This window comes from Scyliorhinus torazame, chromosome 17, assembly GCF_047496885.1.
Source record: "Scyliorhinus torazame isolate Kashiwa2021f chromosome 17, sScyTor2.1, whole genome shotgun sequence".
Classification (NCBI taxonomy): Eukaryota; Metazoa; Chordata; class Chondrichthyes; order Carcharhiniformes; family Scyliorhinidae; genus Scyliorhinus; species Scyliorhinus torazame.
Window position 1 is genome coordinate 15,648,371 of NC_092723.1, and position 13,354 is coordinate 15,661,724.

General features: G+C 49.3%; 1 protein-coding gene across 13 annotated transcripts in view; it reads left to right on the plus strand.

Annotated features, from left to right (window-relative positions):
• The first annotated feature begins 2,759 nt into the window (after positions 1 to 2,759).
• The window catches only part of nfasca (neurofascin homolog (chicken) a), a 338,294-nt gene continuing 327,699 nt past the window's right edge, over positions 2,760 to 13,354 (plus strand). For 3 of the 13 annotated variants that reach the window (XM_072480091.1, XM_072480095.1, XM_072480096.1), the window contains exons 1-2: positions 2,814 to 3,006; positions 9,024 to 9,068. The gene's annotated coding sequence lies outside the window, so the exon portion shown is untranslated. Of the gene's footprint in view, positions 2,775 to 2,813; positions 3,007 to 9,023; positions 9,069 to 13,354 lie in introns of those variants that run through there. The other 10 variants (XM_072480097.1, XM_072480094.1, XM_072480102.1 and 7 more) reach the window with 5 other exon arrangements.

Sequence of the window (13,354 nt, forward strand, 5' to 3'; positions counted from 1 at the left end):
GATGATCTGTTTTAATGACTTTGTAACGAGGGTAAGTATCAAACAGGGTGCCAGGGAGAATTCCCATCCTCGTCTTCAAAAGAACGGCGCCTGAATTTTTACATCAATTTGATTGGGCAGACAGGGCCTTGATTTGGTACCTAATCCAAAAGGACAGCACCTCTGACAATGTCACATTCCCTCAATACTGCCTCAGTGTCAGTCTGATTTTGTGTTTAAGATCAGCAACACTGAGCCACTCCTGCTTACTAACATTACTGATTGGCAGATATATCACTCCCCACATCACAGGGCTCAGCTGGTTGGTGTACAAACTTCAAGTTTCTAGTTAATGAGGTTTGATCTGCACTCTATTTGCTTAAACATCTCCTCTCTTCACCATTGGCGTATCTCTGCACCATCTACAGCAACTCGTCAAGGCTTCTTCGAAAGCCTCTCCAAACCCGTGACCTTCACCGGCAGGGCTGAAAGTGAATGTGGGAATACCACCGCTTCCAAACTCCTCAGGACACACGCCATCCTGACTTGGAAATATATCACTGTTCCTTCATCGTCACAGACCCCAAACCTAACAGTACGGCGGCAGTACCTACACCCTGACTGCAGCGGTTCAAGAAGGCGGCTCACCACCCCCTTCCCAAGGGGCAGTTAGGAACGGGCAATCAATGCTGACCCAGCCAGCGACATCTGCATCCCGTAATCGAATGAACAATTGCAGGAATATCATGGAAATGATAGAGGAGTGGGACCAAGTGAGTCGCTCTTGCAGAGGGCCAGCCCAGACACAATGGGCTGATTGGTCTCCTTTTGTAAGGTAACCATTTTACGATGATAGAAAATAAAATCCTGCAGGGAAATAAGTCTGTTTTGGTGTTGGATAGACACTGGGCCAGGTTAATGAAGGTCGGTGAACTGCAGGGCAGGAAGGTGAGATTAGACTGGGTAACTCTCCCCTCACTGTACGTACACAAGGGACTGACTGGCCTCCTTCTGTGTCGTACGCTTTCTCTGATTCCATAGCCCTATGACCATGATGCCACCACAGTCAAATAGCCGGCCAACATTTATTGCCAAACCCTCGGTGAATCAGTTGGATGTGATGCTGCAGGGAAGCTAGTGCCTGTGCAACCATAACCCCGGCAAGAGGGTCTCTTATAAGAGGAACCTGGGGAAACATTCAGTGGAGGACAGAGGGGGTGCTGCACTGCCAAATTTTTGTGCTTTCAGATGAGACGTTAAACCAGGCCGAGTAAACGATCCCAGGGCACCATACTGAAGAAGGGCAGGGGAATTGTCCACAGTGGCTTCACAGCACCAGGGTCCCAGGTTCGATTCCCTGCTGGGTCACTGTCTGTGCGGAGTCTGCACGTTCTCCCCGTATGTGCCTGGGTTTCCTCCGGGTGCTCCGGTTTCCTCCCACAGTCCAAAGACGTGCAGGTTAGGTGGTTTGGCTATGCTAAATTCCCCTTAGTGTCCAAAAAAGGTTAGGAGGGGTTATTGGGTTACGAGGATAGGGTGGAAGCGAGGGCTTAAGTGGGTCGGTGCAGACTCGATGGGCCGAATGGCCTCCTTCTGCACTGTATGTTCTATCCAAGGTATTCCAAACCAAAAACCAATCTGGCCATGATCAATTGCTGTTTGGCTCAATTTCCAATGTTTAAAATTTGTTCTTGGGATGTGGGCGTGGCTGGCTAGGCCAGCGATCGCTGCCCATTCCTAATTGCCCCTTGAGAAAGTGGGGGTGCAGTCCCTGAGGAGTCGGTCATAGGCCAGCACGGTAGCACAGTTGCTTCACAGCTCCAGGTCCTAGGGTCACTGTCTGTGCGGAGTCAGCACGTTCTCCCCGTGTGGGCGTGGGTTTCCTCCGGGTGCTCCGGGTTCCTCCCACAGTCCAAAGGTGTGCAGGTTAGGGGGATTGGCCTTTCTAAATTGCCCTTAGTGTCCAAAAGGTTTGGGTAGGGGTACTGGGTTCTGGGGATAGGGTAGAGGTGTGGACTTGGGTAGGGTGATTCTTCCAAGGGCCAGTGCAGACCCTCGGGGCTTAATGGCCTCCTTTTGCACTGTAAATTCTAGGATAAACCCACGGTGCTGTTAGAGAGGGAGTTAACATAGAACATACAGTGCAGATGGATGCCATTTTTGCCCATCGAGTCTGCACCTCACTTCCACCCGATCCCCGTAACCCAATAACCCCTCCTAACCTTTTTGTTTAGTCACTAAGGGCAATTTATCATGGCCAATCCACCTAACCCGCACGTCTTTGGACTGTGGGAGGAAACCGGAGCACCCGGAGGAAACCCACGCAGACACGGGGAGAACGTGTAGACTCCGCACAGACAGTGACCCAGCAGGGAATCGAACCTGGGACCCAGGCGCTGTGAAGCCACAGTGCTAGCAAAAGTATTTCATTGGCTGTAAATCATTTTGAAACTTGCTAAGGTGGCGGAAGGTGCTGTAAAGAATCATGTAACCAACGTGTCCTCAAGGGCAGGTTTGACCTTGGCACGAGTGCCCAGGCCAATGGACTTTGAGGAGCAGCAGCCTTCGATGCTGTTGGGCGTTTGCGTGGTGCCTTTAACCTGGGCATCTTCCTGGGTTTAGCCCAGGGTCAATGGGCTGGGCACAGTCTGTCCACACACTGGCTCCTGATGTGCAATGCTGCTGTCGGGGGCGCGCACAATGCCTTTCCCTCCTCACATTCTGCGCTGGCTGGGAACCGGGGGCGCGCATGGAACACCAGGGGCGCGCATGGCCTCGGGAGCGCGCACGCTGATGTGAGTCTGTCTGTGTGGGGGGTTCTTTTTTTGCTGTAATGCGGCGTGCGGGTAAAATTCACCTGAAATAGAAGAGGGGGTAAAATATTAAACAGGAGGAGGAGGGAGAGAGGGATTGCTGCAGGAGGAGGGAGAGAGGGATCGCTGCAGGAGGAGGGAGAGAGGGATCGCTGCAGGAGGAGGGAGAGAGGGATTGCTGCAGGAGGAGGGAAGGCACAGCTCACAGATCCAGGTAAGGAGCCGAGCGGAGTCAGGGCTGGGAGCTGGCGAGTCCGGGACTCACACACACTCACTGCAGGGCAGACGCTGCGCACTGGGGAGGAGGCACCCTCAGCACCTGGGGGTGGGGGACCCAGAGGATGGGCACCCATCCTCTAATGGGCAGGAGGAGAGGGGGGGTCCCGACCCCCTGAGGATGGGGCATTGGAGGAGCAGAGGCCCGGATTGCATTGGGGAGATTGAGGGGGCGGGGGGGGGGAGGAATGGAACTGGACTTCAGGGGCAGCATGGGGCAGCCCTCATGTGGGGTCCCAGACCCACTTTGACATGGGGGGGGGTGGGGGGAGACCCACTTTCACATGGGGGGAGACCCACTTTAACATTGGGGGGAGATATCCACTTTAACATGGGGGGGGGGGACCCACTTTGACTTGGGGGGAGACCCACTTTGACATGGGGGGGAGACCCACTTTGACATGGGGGGGTGACCCACTCTGACATGGGGGGAAGACCCACTTTGACATGGGGGGAGACCCACTTTGACATGGGGGGGAGATCCACTTTAACATGGGGGGGGGGGAGATACCCACTTTGACATGGGGGGGGAGACCCACTTTGACATGGGGGGAGACCCACTTTGACACGGGGGGGAGACCCACTTTGACATTGGGGGAGACCCGTTTTGACATGGGGGGTGCACTTTAACATGGGGGGGAGACCCACTTTGACATGGGGGGGAGACCCACTTTGACATGGGGGGGGGGGGGAGATACCCACTTTGGCATTGGGGGAGACCCACTTTAACATGGGGGTGGAGAGACCCACTTGAACATGGGGGTGGAGAGAGAGATCCATTCTTACTTAACGGGGGGGGGGGGGAGAAACTCACTTTAACTTAAGGGAAGGGAGACCACTTCAACATGGAGGATGGTTACGAAAGGCCCCCACCCGTGGCTAGATGACCCCTGACATAGGGCTGTTACCGGGGATCCAAATATGGGGTTGGATATTTACAAGTGTAAATGTATTTTACACAAGTATTTTACTTGTCTTGTATTTTACAAGACAAGTGGGATCTCTTACCGAGGGGCAAGGCCCCACACACCTTACAGGAGCTGGTACGCAGGGAGTGGGGCATTCTGTCAGTGCGTTTGTACCAACTGTAGCCACAGCTTCGCAGTGGGTTACAGATTCCCCCAATTACCCTTCATTGAGGGTCGGAGGCCTCACTTGGTGTGTAAGGGTATAACCCCCCACCCATTGGAATCTGGGGGCAGGGGGGTGACCTTTATGTGTGGGATTTTTAGTTGTGGCCTCCCTCCGTCCATAGGACATCTGCCGGAACCCTAACGAATGAAATCAAAGCAAGTCAGCAATATTCAGTCAGCAACGCGAGAAATCAGGGTCAGTGTGTGCTAACTGCGGCCGGAGTTGCAAACTGCATTCATACTGGGGGTGGTGGTCTCAGCTCCAAGTTCAGGGACCTGGCTGGATGGTCTGCAGCTGAGAATGGGCTGGCTCCTGCCGTGGCTATTTTTGTTTTTTTGCTTTGAGAGGCGGGTGCTCCGTTACACCGAGAGGGGCAGGGTGTTTATTCATAAACCTGTTTGAAACTGGGCCCAATGGGTTTGCACCCTGCAGCTCCCAGCCAGAACTGACAATTACAGGGTCTGATTGAAAGATGTGCAAAGTGGTTGAAAAATAGGCGCAATGAATATTAACCACATACTGAAAGTATCTGTTTTATTGGTAACCAGTCAGTGTCTCTATGTTCATCCGTATCATGTTCACACACGTGAACAAATTAATTTCATGCTTCAGAATAAGAGAGAGGTCCTGAGGTCAGATACATTTATTATTTTATCCCACTGCTGGACGCGAGGGTTTGAATGGTCGTATTCGGGTCTTGAACCGTCCTCCGCCTCCTCCTCTATCGAGTACCATGGTCCTTAAAGGATGTTGGGAGGACACCCACTTTAACATGGCGACACACTTTAACATGGGGGTGAGGGGGAGACCCACTTTAACATGGGGGTGAGGGGGTGACCCACTTTAATATGGGGGGGGAAGGGGGAGACCCACTTTAACATGGGGGGGAAGGGGAGGAGGAGACCCACATTAACATGGGGGGGCGAGGGGGAGACCCACATTAACATGGGGGGGAGGAGGGGGAGACCCAGTTTAACATGGGGGGAGGGGGAGACCCACTTTAACATGGGGGGAGGGGGAAGAGGAGGCCCACTTTCACATGGGGGGAGGGGGAGACCCACTTTAACATGGGGGAGGGGGAGGAGGCGGCCCACTTTAACATGGGGGGGAAGATGCGACCCACTTTAACATGGGGGGGAGGAGGCGACACACTTTAACATGGGAGAGACTCACTTTAACATGGGGGGAGGAGACCCACTTTAACATGGGGGAGGAGGTGACCCCCTTTAACATGGGGGGGAGGAGGCGACCCACTTTAACATGGGGGGGAGGCGACCCACTTTAACATGGGGGGGAGGCGACCCACTTTAACATGGGGGGGGGTGGCAACCCACTTTAACATGAGGGGGGGAGGAGGCGACCCACTTTAACATGGGGGGGGGAGGAGGCGACCCACTTTAACATGGGAGAGACTCACTTTAACATGGGGGGAGGAGACCCAGTTTAACATGGATTTCGCTATGATTTTGTTTGGCAAGGCATTGTAGTGGTTTGCCGCTGCCTCCTGCAGCATGGCTGACCAGGAATCTCTCCCACTCTTTACCCACTGCTGTCAGGTGTACTAGAAAGATTCACCTGCTGATGGTCAACCTGTTTGACCATGTATTGAACACCCTTGGACTACAGGTCCTGAACCCAGAGTTTCTAGTCAGGATGTAGGGGCACCACCCACTCTGCCCCAACTCGCATATGAAAATGGCATAGTGAGCCATTCGCGCCAGTCTGGGCAGGAGAAACACAGCCTAAAGCTACCTGAGTAGCCACGAGTGTCAGTTGACATTGTGTATTGCTTATTCACATTGCCCTAAAGCATGGACAACTTATTTGAACCAAGAAAAGCAATTGAACAGTATCCACATCCACTGCCTCAAGAGGAATGGTCAGAATCTCCTGGCAGGAAAGCACGCTAGATGTAGAAGTACATCACTGTGCAGAGACCCCCGGCATGTTTACTCTCTTGAGTCATTGGTGACTCTGTTGGCTGGATGATCTGAGCTGAATGGATAATGGCCGCTTCCCAAGCTCTATGGTGAGTTTGCTATCAGCACGAGACCAACAGGTCACCCATGTCCGATACAAGGATGTTTGCAAGCAAGACCTCAAGTTGATCGGGAATGGAGTCGATGCACAGGAAGCCCTTGCTGCTGACCGGAATGCCAGGAGGTACGCAATGAGGGACAGCTTGGAAAAAGAATCAAAGGGCAAAAGAGATGAGCAGATGGAGGGAAAGAGATCCCACAGGAAGGAAAAAGCATCAGTCAGCCTCAGCTGAACTCGATTCATCTGTCCCAGCTGCAGAAGCCATTGACACTCACGAGTTGGCCTCTACAGCCACAACGGATGATGCTGAGACACCCCAGACACAGTCCATCATCTCCAGAGATGAACAAATTCCTAAAGCTCTCTGACTAAGCCCAGTGATTGCGTACTTCCTGGCTCAGGAAGACTCAATGTGTAATGTGCGACGTATTTGTGATGCGTGGGTTGCCTCATTCCAAAAGACCTGAATTTTGTTTAGTTAGACCTGAATGTATTTGTGTAAAGGATTACATCTGTACTTTGTATCACCAGTCCCCCTTGGGAGTGGGGCCTATTTCCCTGGTTAGAAGTCTAGGATTTTACACCTTTCCTACAATGATACAGCACTGAATGAGTTAGTCCACCATGCTTGTGCCAGCTTTTTGGTCGAACTATCAAATTAATCCCACTCTCATTCTCTTCCCTGCACTTGCACAATTTTCCCTTCGAGTCTCTTTTGAAAGTTACTGTTGAATCTGCTTCCACCAATGGCACATGGCAAATCACATCTTACCTTTTGTTTAAAAAGAAAACCTGGTTCTCTTTCTGAATGCTGTAATTCTGTACCCTCTGGTTACTGATCCTTCTGCCAAAGAATACAGATTCTCCTTATTCCCCTTCTCAAAACCATTCATGATTTTGGCTGCCTCTATCAAACCCCCTCTTGACCTTCTCTGCTCGAAGGAAGGCAACCTCAGCTTCTGCATTTAGCTGCGTCCAATCCAGTTTTAGAATGGACAGCCTGAATGTTAATGAGCTAGCCGTTCGGCTAATTCCAAAATGTAAATCCGGCATCATTTAGTTTTCAAGTAAAAGTACATTTCTCCTGTTTATTTCCACGTCTCCTGATCTGGCCGATTATTAAGATTTTCAACGATTCCTTGTCAGCAAAGTAATTGTCAAGACTGAAGTTGTGGTCCCATCTCTAGGTATCTTCTTCCCTTGCCCCTGCATACTCTGGTTGAGGTGATGATCTATGCTTGCTGCTTACTGGTGCACAGTGCAAGCTGTTTGAACGTGGAAACAAAAATTCTCTCATTTTAATATTCGGTGGGAAGCTTCAGATATCTGCGTTGAGGTAGGCAAGCTATTTGAATGGATTCAGTTGCAATGCTGAATTGTTTCCACTTCATTCAGAGTAAGGACGTCGTAAGGGTTTGTTGGTTTTAGAGCAGATTGAATAACAATAGCCGTAAGTTCAGTGCACTGTCATTAACGTCTTACCTCTGATCTATGTACTCAATCATTTGAGATCTGAATATCCCCTTACAGCTTTCCTTTTTATCAACTGACATGAACCTGCCTGGAGACGGGCTTCAAAGGGGCCTCAATTGGCCTGCGTCTCTCCCGGTAACCAGTTTAGAATGGCAGTTTAGATAATAATCAAGTGCAAATAGCTTATGGAGGAGAAACAAATTATCTACGACTGGGAATTCCCTGAGATATACAGATGTTAATGTATAGTCAAGGAAGGGGCAGCACGGTAGCACAGTGGTTAGCACTGCTGTCTCACGGCGCCGAGGTCCCAGGTTCGATCCCAGCTCTGGGTCACTGTCCGTGTGGAGTTTGCACATTCTCCCCGTGTTTGCATGGGTTTCGCCCCCACAACCCAAAAGATGTGCAGGGTAGGTGGATTGGCCACGCTAAATTGTCCCTTAATTGATAAAAATTAATTGGGCACTCTAAATTAAAAAATATATATATATATAGTCAAGGAGGTTGATAGGGAAAAACAGCCGAATACATAGAGGGCATAATTGAAGAACAACAAAGGTATAATTACCCAGACTATGGAAAGCCAGGCGAAGCAGTTATCATCCAGCAGTCTCAGAAAGTGGACAGGCCAGTTTCCAGCCATCAATCCTGAATGCCAAGTTTACTGCAAACAAGCTTCTTAGAGCCGAGACAGTGCAGAAAACCTTCGTAACAGTAATTTTAAAATATCTTTGCTGGATCAGGAAAAAGACTGTTCCCAGATTTGAGTATCATCCCGTATTGTGTGGTAACTACAGCGGGTTATTCAATTTTGATATTGCTTGGGGAACAGGGGCAGATACCATAGATATATTTGGTACCAAGAAGCACGTTGTATAGGAATGGTCTGTGTTTAGTGATTCATACATCTTAATTGTGTGAGAGTTCGATCGCCCTGTTTGTATGTATCTGTCTCTGCAAATTGAGGACTGGTCTAGCTCAGTGGGCTAGACACCTGGTTTGTGTTGCAGAACAAGGCCAGCAGCGTGGGTTCAATTCCCGTACCGGCTTACCCAACAGGATCGAAATGTGGCGATTAGGGGCTTTTCACAGTAACTTCATACTTGTGACAATAAAAAGTTATTATTATTATTTTGTACGTCTATTTTCAGCACGCTTTCCTGCCAGGAGATTCTGTTAGGGGAGGGAGTTACAGAATTTTGACCCAGCGACAGTGAAGGAACGACAATATATTTCCAAGTCAGGATGGTGAGAGACTAGGAGGGGAATCTGCTGTTACCCATGTGTCTGCTCTCTTTGCCCTTCTAGGTACTAGAGGTGACAGGCCTCGAAGCTGATGCCGGAGGAGCCTTGGTGAGTTGCTGCAGTGCACCTTGCAGATGGCACATACGGCTGCCGCTGTGCATCAGTGGTGGAGGGAGTGAATGTTGGAGGTGGTGGATGGGTGCCAATCAAATGGAGCTGGTTTGTCTTATGGATTGAATGGTGGATGGTGGTTGGCAACTCTCCAGGATTGGCCTGGAATCTTGAGGAATGAAAACTTAATCGCCAGGAGGCTGTTGAAAACAGCACTCACAAGAAACAATTATAGAGGCAATAAAATAAAATGTTTCTTAAAATGTTTTCTTTGAATACTTAAATAATGGTGTACTTGGGAATAAAGGTTGCTGATTGACAGTGAAGAATTATCCAGATAGGTATTGAATTTTGTTGTTTTCTGATTGGTGTTGCATGTGGACAAACATGAGTGTTTTGGGGGGACTGTTGGAGGTTGGAGGCCAGGTAATGAAATCTCCAGGAAGATGTATAAGCAGAGCTGGAAACTTAAATAGGGAAAGAGGTGTGTAATATTTATACTGCGATCCCTTATTAAGAGAGCTGCAGAATCTGTCATACAAAGTGGCTCATGGTTTTCAAAAGTGTGTCCAGATCATTGGTATATATGTACATTAATGACCTGATGCTAACCACTCATTCTCCATCCCCTGAGGGCCTTGGCAGACTTGCTATGTCTTATGCCTCTCATTAATGGTCCTGAGAGATGCCTCATGCATTTTACTGTGTTAAAGGTGCAATTTAAATACACATTGTTGTTGCAGGCAGACACATAATACAGCACTAGGCTGTTAATAGAAAGAAAAAGTTAGAGGCGGATAGGCAACGATATGAGAGCATGTGGCCAGTCCTTTAAGGGGGCTGCAACAGGAGCAAAAACATCGGGTGCGTTAACTTACTTTCATTTCCTTTGAACGTTTTTATTTGTTAATTAGGCATTTTTAAAAATTGGAGATGGGAAACGTAGTTTTAGTTTGGTTGGGGTGGCTGGGGAGACAGGGGCTCCTGTGTTCACCAGAATTGGCAGTCTAAGTGCTGACAGACAGTAATAATGCAATAATAAAAAAAAGTGAAGATTCAGTGATGCCTCTAGTTTCAGGATGGACCTAGTAATCTACTGATTGAAAATGGATAATAGTTTATTCCTCGGCTTTGTACTATTGCTGGGTGTATGGAAATGTGGGGCCTGATCGAACGGCCTCTTCGAGCCTGACTCGGGACACAATGAGGCCGTTAAATCTCGCGGGAGGCTTTTTGCTCGGGACGTTTGTCGCGAGACATCGTGATCTGGATCTCTCCCTCACCGATCGGAATCCAGATTTGAATGTTTAAGTAAGCAGGGAGCCTCACTTAAATATGTCTGTGTCGGATTCTCCCAAGGCCCGGGATTGAAAACCTGCACCTGGGAGACTACGCTACCGTGCTGTTTAGCATGGTCCACTCAAACGTGGACCAGACGTAACAGCACCTGGGGAGGGATGTCCGGGGGTGGGTGGGAGTCTCTCCCCGGCCATTGGGCCGGGGTCTTCCAGGCCATCCCAGGCCGGGGTCTCCCAGGCCACCCCAGGCCATCTTAGGTCTGTGGGTGCTTGGGCTCTGGATGTGGCGGTACTCTGGCACTTCCTCTCACCCCTGGGCAGCTTGGAACTGCCAGCGTGGCATTGACAGGATGCCTGGGTGGCACTGCCAGGCTGGATGGGGCACTGCCAGGATGCCATGTTCGCAGTACCAAGGTACTCGGGTGCCAGGTTGGCACTGCTGGGATCGGGCCCTTACGAAGTGGGGTGATGGGGGGGGGGTGCATGAGGACCCCCTAACAGGTAGGTTGGAGCATTGGGGGGGTGGGGCCAGAGGCTGCGGGGGGGTGGGGGGTCCAAAGATCGGGGAGATTAAAAATGGCGCCGGGATCATTTCCTGCACTAATGAGCTGAAGGTAAGTGCAGCCTCGGTCGAGCGTTCCTCACCGAGCCTAAAGGAAACTGGGTTCCGTTTGATAGCGGGGTCGTTCTCGGTGTTGCAGGCCCGAGAAACACCCCGCTCAACAGGCCCAAAAGGGGACTCTGTTTTTCCTGTTAAATTGCGCCCTTAAAATCAAGTGGATATTATCCCCCAACATTACGGTGTGTTGCCAATTTTTATGAGTGTATGTTACCAGTAGGAAGTCTGCCGGGACCACAAAAAGGAAAATCGTGGGCGTGATCTCCATGAATTTCCATCTGTTAAAATGGATGAATGGGAGATTGCGGGCCCATTCCTGATTCAAGTTGCTGCTCAATGAGACACTCTGCTGGTCGCAAAGTTGGTACAGTCTAACCCATTGTATTCAGTTTTCTCTGACTACATTGATGTGTTAAGAGAGGGCAACAAAGATGATTCCAAACTTAAATCTCTTAAATTGTAGCGGAGTAAATGTATTCTTGATGGGATAGTGGTAATATCACTGGACTAGTAATGCAGAGGCCCAGGCATATGATCTGGGGACAAGGGTTCAAATCCCACCATGGCATTTGGTGGAATTTAAATTCAATTAATAAATCTGGAATTGTGTGTGAGTCTCAGCAATGGTGACCTTTTTGTGGTCCCTGTAGACTTCCTACTGGTAACACACAGTCATAACCCTGACAACCATCATCCGTTGTTGCAAAAACCCATCTGGTTCACTAATGCCCTTCAGGGAAGGAAATCTGCCGTCCTTACCTGGTCTGGCCTACATGTGCCTCCAGACCCACAGCTACATGGTTAACTCTTAACTATCCTCCGAAATGATCCAATCAGAAGCCAATCAGTTCAAGGGCAATTAGGGTTGGGCAACAAACATTGGCCTCGTCAGGGAAACCTACATCCCATGAAAGAAAAAAGCAAACACAAGAGATAGTGGAGATGATTGAGGTCTTTAAAATGCTCCTAGGCATAAATAATATCAATAGAAATAAGATATTACCTACACTGCCAGGACCAAATTAGAGGACAGAAATTCAACATTGACAACCCTGAAGAGTAGTGATTTAAAAGTATTATTTTCTCTTCATACTTAAGAGTGGACACCAAGTAAAAACAAGTCGCTGTTTTGTCAGACAACTCAGTAAATGGGCGCTTGAGCGTTACGTGGTTCTGGGAATAGTTTTAGTCTGAGGTGAAATATTCCACTGGATATGGGGTTCACCTGATGCTGTCTGTAGAGAGGACCACACAATTGTTCATCGAGCTACGCCGTAGCATCGAATGTTGTGAATGAAATGCGACCTTTCTGATCTATGAAAGGGATCTTCCTTTAAGAGACACAGTTAGAACATTCCTTTTCGACCAAGCCTTTGGTTACTTGGCCTCATGTCTCCCTTATTTTGGCCCTGTGTCAAGACCTTTTGTCTATTTACTCTCCTGTGAAGCTCGCACCTTGGGATGTACAAAATTTCTGCAGATGCTGGAAATCTGAAAAAAGAAGCAAAAACTTGATTTGATTTATTGTCACATTGTCAAAAGTATTTTTCTGCAGCCGAGGGAACGTACACAGTAGGTACATAGTAGACAAAAAAAGAATAATCGACAGAGTACATTGACAAATGGTACATCGACAAACAGTGATTGGTTACAGTGCGGGACAAGGGGCCAAACAAAGCAAATACATGAGCAAGAGCAGCATAGGGCGTCGTGAATAGTGTTCTTACAGGGAACAGATCAGACCGTGGGGGAGTCATTGAGGAGTCTAGTAGCTGTGGGGAAGAAGCTGTTCCTATATCTGGATATGCGGGTCTTCAGACTGCTATGCCTGTGGAAGGGTCCGAAAAAAGGCAATGCCTGGGTGGGAGGGGTCTCTGATAATGCTGTCTGCCTTCCTGAGGCAGCGGGAGGTGTAGACAGAATCAATGTGGGGGTGGCAAGCTTGTGTGATGCGTTGGGCTGAGTTCACCACACTCTGCAGTTTCTTGCGATCTTGGGCCGAGCAGTTGCCATACCAGGCTGTGATGCAGCCGGATAGAATGCTGTCTATGGCACATCTGTAGAGGTTTGTGAAAAACTCAGCAGGTCAGGCAGCATCTGTGGAGAGGACCAAGAGGGAACGTTTCAGGTCATTGTGTTTCATTCGCTTCTGATGAAATGCCATCCAACCAAAATGCTAACTCGGGAGTATTTTTTGAAATAAATTTAGAGCATCCAATTATTTTCTTTCCAATGAAGGGGCAATTTAGCGTGACCAATCCACCTACCCTGCATATCTTTGGATTGTGGGGCGAAACCTACGCAAACACAGGAAGAATGTACAAACTCCACAAGGACAGTAACCCAGGGCCAGGATCGAATCTGGG